The following is a 9,355-nucleotide window of genomic DNA, read 5'->3' as shown; positions in this document are numbered from 1 at the left end:
TACCTATGTGATTTTTGGAATCAACAGTTTCTTTCTTTGCATTTCACCTTGAGAGTGATGGCTCCTTTGCAGTATGATGAGAATTAAATAGGACAGACAATTTCCCATGAGCCCCTCCCCCTTCCACCTCATCAAATTAATCATCTTCTGAGCTGCTCCAAGCTCCACGATGCCTCACAGGAGAGCTAGTGCTGATTGGAGGAGAGGTGCAAGCCTTGCTGATGTCACTGAAAGGCTGCAGGTGCCTGTGGGGTCACAGGACTTCAAGTCTAAAAGGTTTTAGTTTCTTCAGGAATGTGCTACACTGATAGCCCAAAGAACTGAACATTTTCAGTCCGGAATAGAGAAGACTATAGCAAGCTGATACTAGCACTCAGAAACCTCAAAGAATTTAACAAAGTCAGCCTGGCAGATTTCTTCCGAATGATCAATGAAACACAAACCAGGGGGGACAAGTGGAAACTGCGTGGTAGTGTGTTTAAAACTGAAAATAGGAGGCGCTTCTTCACTCCCAAGGTTGTGGGAGTATGGAACAAACTACCCTGCTACATTGTCAAAACCAATGTCCTGGTTTCTTTCAAGAAATGGCTGGGTGAGATCCTGGTATCAATGAACTAATTACCAAGCGGACTAGATAGGCCAAATGCCCTCCTCTCATTTGTCACTGCTGCTTAGGAATCTTGGTCAACAGTCACATAATGACACGACCACATGACACCTGGCCGATAGAACCCACCCTGTTCTGGAGGCTGGGTGGAGGAAGTACCTTTTCTGGTTGAAGCGTGCTGCAGAGGAAGAAGCAGAGTTCCCCACTTCTCAGTGTGGAATTAGCCTCTTAATTGATCCATTAAAAGAAGCTGTGACAGAGAGTAAAATTACTTTCAGTTACTAACATCTAGGTGGATGCTGCACATTGGTGGTGGTGGAGGGGATCCCCATTACCTGTAAAGCGCTTTGAGTGGAGTGTCCAGAAAAGGGCTATATAAGTGTAAGCAATAATAATTATTTTTTTATTATTATTATTATTATTATTATTATTATTATTATTATTATGACAGCTGCCTTTATTGCCTTCTCTTCTTTAGGGTTAGCAATAGTAATAGTCCTCTTTATCATTTTTACTGATAACAGAAATGGGTGGCACAGTGGTGCACTAGTCAGCATTGCTTTGCAGCAGTGGGGCTCTGGGTTCAATTCCTGGGGTGCTGTCTGCATGGAGTGTGCACGTTCTCCCCATGTTTGTGTGGGTTTCCCTTGGGTGCTCCTGTTTCCTCCCACAGTCCGAAGATATACTGGTAGCTTAACTGGCTTCTGGGAAATTGGCCCTGGTGTGAGTGTGTGCGTGTCTGTGTCAGTGTGTGCCCAGTGATGGACTGGAGTCCCATCCAAGGTGTATGCTGCCTGTTGCTTGCTGGGCTAGGCTCTGGCTGCCCTGAGACCCTGTATTGGATATAAGTTAGAAAATGAATGGATGGATAACAGAAACCTGGAATCTTACTTGACCATTTACTTTGACTTTGCATTGTCTAAAACAGTAATAGTAATTATTATTAATGACTGTCATTAATAATATTTGATGTTTTCTTGCAGTATACAAAAATAAACAATGAGAAGGACTACAGCCGAACACAATTTATAGGCAGAAGACTAACAGAAGGACAGTCACAGGTAATGTAAGTCCAGCCATGATAAATGAAACCTCAAATGTGGTCTGGGTTATTCTGTGCTAGAATCTTTGTTTTTGTCATAAATGTGTGGTTGTGTGTTTTGGGACATCTCAATGTTGAATTAAAAGGTAGTAAAAGTGTACCCTTGAAATGACTGGTCTAGAAACTCACTAATGAAAACGTGAGTCATTACTCAAACCACAGCCCAAAAATATCTGCCTTCACTAGATATTTGGAACTCATTAGCATGTTGATTACTCCAAATACTGTGGTTTGTGTTCTGCTTATGAAAGAAACTTGAATTTATTTTAGGGTTGAAAGCACTAAGTTGCAGTGTTTTGTCAAACCTGAAAATGTGATGGTAAGGAAGGCCTTCCTTTCACATCCGTGAACTGCATTCTGTGGGACTGTTTAAAGTCTTGGCTGAATCATAAGGACAATTTCTTCACATTTAAGAATCACAAAAGAAATGAAATCATATGTCAACACAATTTAGGAAAGTCCTGATCTCTCAATATACCTTTCAGAAGATATGCGAGTTTGATCTGAAACTCTCTGAATCTGAAAGCTGATCTGAAAATGTGAAAGTGGATTTCTGTAGACCATGATGGTGCATGAGTGATTAAGATATTCCTAAACGGTTCACCAGTAACATAGTTTATCTCCTCTTCCTGCTTTACTACATCCAGTAGCATTCAAATTCACTAGTGTTTTAGGCACCAATGATTTTTACATTTTTGGTTCACTAAAATTAGAATCGCCCATCAGAGCAAAGCCCTACAGGCCCCCACCTCTGACATGTTCACTTGTCAGAGCCGTTCATCCCAGCATGCACTGTGAAACTCCACAGCCCCCAACAAGTGAGTGAGTGCTGACTGGAAGAGCTTTGCTGGTTTTGGTGCAGAGGTACCCCCATTGCACACCCCAGGAGTCACTATGGTGCTGAAAGCCTGGAGTATACTGTCCAGCTAGTGCCCACCCACAGTGCTGTGCTGATTGTGTGCCACTGTTTGGGAATCACAGCCACTGCTGGCTATTGGCATAACCCAGGCTGGAACCGGCGACATTAGAACCTCATCCTGTGTTCTCAGAGAACATCCGTCCATTTTCTAACCACTTCTTCCAATTCATGGTCTGGGAGAAGAGGCAAAAACGGATACATGGCAGGACACTCCCTGGATGGGACACCAACCCATCACAGGGCAAACACAAAGACATTCACACCAGGGCCCAAGGCGGCAATTTTCTTCTCTTTTCAGCATGGAACAAACCTTTACTTGTTCCTTTGCAGCCTACGCATGCTGACGCAGCTCCCTACTTGTAATGCTAACCACTGTACCTCTGTGAAGCCCTCTCAGAGAACAATTGTAGTAAAATCAAAGTGCCAGGTGTGAAAAAATGCCACAATGCATTTCTTCGAGGAGTGGGTCTGAACCATTTCCAGTCCTTCCTGGTCCTTCTGGGTGTGTGGAATCAGTGGCTGAATTATGATATTGTTCTGGACTAATCAAGTCCGGACATTGGCAGCGGAGACCCGAGTGTCCTTCTGCTTGAGTGGCGCATGCTCGTCCACAAGGTGAACTTCCAAGTAACTCAGACACGCCTTGAGAAGGCTCATCTTGATCGCAAGAAAAGGTCAAGCGGATTTCCCCGTCCCCCGCTCGGCACGACACTTTATTTATTGTTGGCTTCTGAGAAGTGTACACACACATCCACACTCAAAACTGCTTACACAAACAGCCGCGCTTTCGCAGTTGCGAATGGTGGTTTGAAGCACAAGGTTCCCGCCCCGCTTCAGTTCCACTGAAAGCGGGGAGCTCTCTCTCTCACACACACAGGACGCCTGCGTTTTTCGGAAGGTGCGGCGAGGGCATTCGCGACCGCAAGCGGCAACCACCGCGGCCAGACTTCCTCTCCGCGGTACGGTACCCACGGCAACGCCAGCAGCCTCTCCGAGACGAGCTAGGGAGAGACGGGGTTATTATCGGACCTGGCTGGCTAGGCCCTGCCAGCTTGCTTCTGAGAAGAACGATAGAGAGACAGCATCGGGAGGAAAAAAACAACAACCAAGCAGTGTCAATTCCTGACAAGCTTCAAAAGCCAAATCCGGGTTGACGCAAAACTCCCTCCCACGCTCCAGCTTGCGTGCCATTCAGTTTTTTTTTCTGGGCATCAGTAAAAGCGCATCTCCGGACTGAGCAACTGTTTTCACCTCAGAAAAGGCTCAACTTGCAAAAAATAAAATGCACCGACAGCCGCTAAGATGCTGCGTTTTAATGCGTATTCTTCTATTTATAACGAAAGAAAAAATAAACCTGGCTAAAGGGTCTTTATTTTTTTTAACGGGTTTGTCTATAAAAAATGGAAAAGGGATGTATGATGTATGCATAAGTCCACAAAAAGCTAAAACACTCAGTAGGTAAAATGCTGAAGTTCCTGACTCAGCAGGATGGACTTTCTTTGTTAGGAGGCAATGTCGGCCTGACAGGAGGGTCTTCAGACAGGCTTCCATCACCTTCATTGGCCAGAACACACCTGCGAAACGGATTGAAAGTGATGAACAGGAAGGGCATGTCAGGGCCATACAGTATCAATTGCCCTCATGATAGCCTCAAGTGATGGTGATTATTCTAGAAAAACAGGATGGAATGGGGGGGGGGGACACAAAATACCCTCCTGGTCAGCCTGTCCCAGCTGCTGAAAGGTCATTCAGTGGGACCTCCTAGTGTTTTTCCATGAGGGTATACTTGTTCTGAAATGCGGATTTGGGCCAGGAAAAAAAAAGTAAAAAAAGAGATGTTGGAGAACCAAAAGGCATAACTGGACATTCCATCAAAAGTAGAGAGAGACAAGACATGCATGAACAGCTGACCAGTTGTGACAGTTTTAATTTGACAACAGAAAGTCTGTCGCAGACAATTAACCTGCTGCTACAGGCTCTGAAGGCATTCATCAGCAACCACTGCGGGGACAACAGTCTTGATTGAACTGTTCAATCAGTTTTGTCATTTAGAATAAGAAATAACAGAATCATGGATGGTGTAGTAAGCACCATGGAGAGTAGGTTAAACTGAGGCGTATGTTTTCCTTGATTTTAAATTTCCTACAGTACAATGCACTTAGATACCCCCGGTATATGGAAAGGCAAACTGAGCCATCTGGATCTTTAATCCAAGTCTTTATTAATTGACTTGGATCAGTTATTGACGCCAGTCATTGCAGATTTTTAATTGGCTTTAAAACGATCCACGACCCGCAAGGATCTGTGCTGCTTTTTAAGGGTACAGAGCTGATTCCTTAATATGGTTTGTTAATAGGTCATGTGCCATGGTGTCCTCGTAATGCCACCTGCAGTTATTCTAAGCGAATCTCATGTCTAAGGGAGTCGGTACCAACAGGGAAAGATATCAGTGACGTACAGGTGTCCAGGCAAATTGGTTCTGTAACCAACAATTGCAAATTCCACACGAGACACATGATAGCAGCTTTGTGATAGCCATAGGCATTTAAAAGTGACCCAAAAGAAAAGCCAACAGCAACATCAGAAGACATTTGTGATTGTCAGGTGGGTTGAACTTATAATGACATGATAAACATTCAGGGTGTTTTGCAGACAAGAGGAACAAACAGTGTTTTTCCTTTGAACTGTGGTGTGCCTTTACGTGAAAGATTGGCCTTTTTCTTAAGGTTTCAAAGACAGGAGAATTTTGCATTTTTATGAATTTCTTCCTTCTGTAAGAACAACATTTCGTTTTGAGAACACCAAAGGCCAGACCTCTAAACGTAACAAAGGAAAGACATAGATTATACTTAGAAACCCAAGAAATGTCTCAGATCAAAAGACATCGGCTGAAAGAAACAGTACTTAGCTACTTCAGGGTGCAGCACTGGTTTGGTCCTTGTGGCCATGGTAACTGACAAAACATTAGAAGCAAAACGTTTCACACTAAACCCTCAAGCTTGTGTCTCTTCTTTTTCTTGTAGTCAATGTTTTGTGAAAACAGCCCCTTTTACATTACTCAGAAAAGTTACTCTTCCCTTCTGGTAATGTTCCCACTGCAAGCTCACAACAATTTTTTAATCTTATCTTCTTACAGCATCAGCCAGAATGATGCACACTGTGTGAAGAAATCAACTAACACCACACTGCCACTGATCAGCTGATAAAACACGTTCAGCTCCAGCAGCTGAACACCAGGGGGCCCAGTGTCTGCAGGTTCTCTAGGGTCTCTTTAAAGCTGCTGCACCTGAAGAGCTGGGAGGGGTTTGTAGATTTACCCAGTGAAGGTTTTGCAAGTTGGTTTGGGGTTATTATGAGCTGGGTTAGACTGAAAACCCAAAGACATGCCAGCCCTCCAGAACCGGGCCTGGACCACCCCCAGCTAGAAGCCCTTCGAAAATGAAAGAGACCCAGCGCTGCGTTGTGGAGCACACTGCAGTGAAAGACACCCTCCCTTTCCCCATGTAGGAATACAGCCGCGGTGTCTGAAACTCTAGTCGCACACCAGATGATCGAGTGGAGAGCTGTGTGGCTGCAAAGGAACAAGAAGAGGTTAATTCCTTGCTGAAACGTAGAAATGAGAAACACAGCACCTCTCCCGCCTAGCTCTCTTCAGGAGCCAGGGAGAGAGAAAAGGCTGGAATATAAAGAAAACACAGGAGAATGAAGGACAAAGCAGGGGAGAAAGAGGCTACTGTACACACGGAGACAGATCTGGGGGACAGATGGGAGAGAGTGCCTTGGTAGCTGTAGACCACTGGCACTGTAAGAACAATGCTATAACGGAGAACAGGAAGTGCTTCTTTACACCAAGCGTTGTGGGAGTCTGGAGCAATCATCCCAGGCACCTTGTTGAAGCTGTTACTCTGGTTTCTTTCAATCACAGCTCGATGAGAATGATGATTAATTAGATACAAACACCTAAATAACACACATGGGTTGAATGGCTTTTCTTGTGTTATTTTGTGTCCTAGTAATGTGGAGCACCTCAATTGACTTGAAGTGCCAAAGTTGTGGTCCTAGAGATGACTGGATTCCCCCCTCACTCCGCAACTCCGCCAGGCTAGAGAGCATCGCTGGACTTTTGGAATTTTCCCCCTTTAATTGTGAAAAGTATTCCACTAGGTGGCGCGCTTGGGCAACGGATTGATAATTCTGTGTACTCGCAGCGCGACACGTTAGCATTCGGGAACCGGTTTTATTTAGAACACAAACTGGAATTTTTTTTAATACGTCAGTCTGAGAGCACTGACGTCACAGATGCTGGAGAACAGACTTCTCATTAGACTGCTCTCAAAACTGCTCTTCAGGTCACCTACTGCACCAACTCCCCTCCCCCCCCTCCAGTTCCTTTTTCCATTTGAAGCTTCTGCTGTCACCTGTGATTTTTCCACTGCCATTGCTGCATGTGGGAGGATGGAGCAGTGGTTCGCATTTCTGCCCTGCAGCGCTGGGGCACTGGGTTCGATTCCACATCTGGGGTGCTATGGAATTTGTTGTATGTCTCCTCCAGGTGCTCAGGTTTCCTCCCACCGTCCAAAGACCAAGCTGGTAGCTTAATTGGCTTCTGGGGAAATTGACTGGGTGTGTGTGTCTGTGTCTGTCCTGTGATGGACTGGCGTCCTTTCCAGGGCGTGACCCGCCTTGTGCCTGTTGCTTGCTGGGATAGGCTCTGGCTCCCCCATGACCCAGAATTGGATGAAGTGGTTAGAAAACGGGGAAATGATGCTGACTGATGATCTTTCAATTCCCCACACTGATGTACCGTCACTTTTGACCCAGAAACCAGCTTTTCAAAGCCGCTTGTCAGGTGTTCCCTTTCTTACTACAATTGATTACACCACTGTCTTTTGCGGCACACAGTTATACATGGTTAGTTTTATTTCTTCCAGTTTAACGCTGACGGTGCATTAATTTTCAGAGTGACCAGTTCCCCCTCGTGTTAGGACAATGGCAAAATTACTTGTAGCTCTCAATCACATCTAAACAGCTTTTGCCTTACAGCAGTTACAAAGGGAGCACACCGTGTCCTTCAAGATCCTCTCCAATCTAACCCTAACCCAAACCTTAACACTAACCATATTACTAAACCTAACAAATCAGCCGCCAGAAAAGTCGCTCGTTTGTCAGACCAGCCAGTTTTCAGACCCCCACACTTTGTCGATCAGTTGCAAGAGTGTGAAAGCTGAGAAGCCAGAGTCAGAGACCAAACCCATAATCATGATAATCATTTCTCAGCGTTCCGAGCAGAGACACACACAGGCATTCTTGCTTAGAGATCTTCCATAGTACGTGGAAAAAAAGACCAGTCTTGAGTGTGGCAGCTGATGTGTTAGCGATGCTTTCTTGGAAATACAAGCTTTGGAAAGGTGCCTTTGAGCCTCCTGAGCTTCAGTGCAGCGTGTCCAAAGTTCAAGTTCTTGATATTTCCTGCGTCTACAGGAGACGTTTCTATCCTCTGCAAAACTGTCTCCTCTCCTGACATGAGGAATCTGGAATGAGCACAGCTGTGATTGTAGAACCCAGGGATTTTAATACATAATTTCAGAAAATTTGTGAGATGTTTCTCCTGTTTTCAGAATACATAGATTACATTAAAAAAAGCAGGACTAATACTGATAAGAAAGAATTATCGGAGATGATGGTAGGATTCACCAATAAGCTATAGACTAAAACATTCATTTTGTAAATAACATGAATGGTTATGTCAAGATTACATGTCAGGATTCAACAGACTGTTCACTTTAGCCTGCTGCAGTCTGACTTTGCAAAGATCGGAGACAGCGTTCATATTGAAATAAATGATTAATTTTATGTCACTTATCGTTTGTGGTGTCAGAAACAGTCCTAGTTAATAAAAGGACTTTTTTCATCGGACTTGTACATTAGGTACTGGCCACTTCAAGACTTGCCAGCCCACTCTGTGCTAATGGTCAAACATATAGGGTATACAGGAGAGATTGAGATCATACTGTAAGTATGTACTGACAGGAAACATCTGTCAGTTTTGATATATTTGGTAAACTAATTGGTTAAATTAAGTCAAGACAATTTATTGTGATCTAGATTATGTCAGTATTTTCATTTGAAATCATCTCTGAACTACTTGACTGATCAAATCACCTTCCAATGTTAAAAATGACACTGTTCCAGAAAACCACTGATTGATAGATTGAGAGATTGATTGATTAATTGAGAGATCGATAGAAAACCTGGTGGACTATGGTTCTCCAGGACCTGGGTTAGCCTAGCCTCCTCTAGTTTCTGCAGTCATTGGTCAGTATGTGTGTAGAGGCTGTTTGTTTTGAAAAAACACTCATGCTCAGGAAATGAGTTTTAAATTTAGTACAGGGGGGTACCAAATACAAGATGAGAGCCTTTTTAAAAATAAAACCAGGGCTGTTTGGATGTTGAACGCCTCCACACCACTTCTAGTCTATTAATAACTATGTACGTTACAGCTGCCATCTTCCCCCACCCCACCCCCCCCACAACAAAAAACATCTCTACTGACCACTGGAAAAGTGCCACCTCCCCCCCAGCACACAGCAGTGCGTACATACTTGTTCACACTCCTCCAAGCACGGCACTGTTCCCTGCAGTGTACACAGCGCGCGTGGCGAGTGGCGTCAGCAGGCAGCTTCCTGTGTGCCGTGTGCTGCTGACCTTGCCCACGTCCTGTCCGCCT

The sequence above is a fragment of the Atractosteus spatula genome, chromosome 14 (genome assembly GCF_055471065.1).
Source record: "Atractosteus spatula isolate fAtrSpa1 chromosome 14, fAtrSpa1.hap1, whole genome shotgun sequence".
Classification (NCBI taxonomy): Eukaryota; Metazoa; Chordata; class Actinopteri; order Semionotiformes; family Lepisosteidae; genus Atractosteus; species Atractosteus spatula.
Note: the sequence above shows the minus strand (reverse complement) of the source record.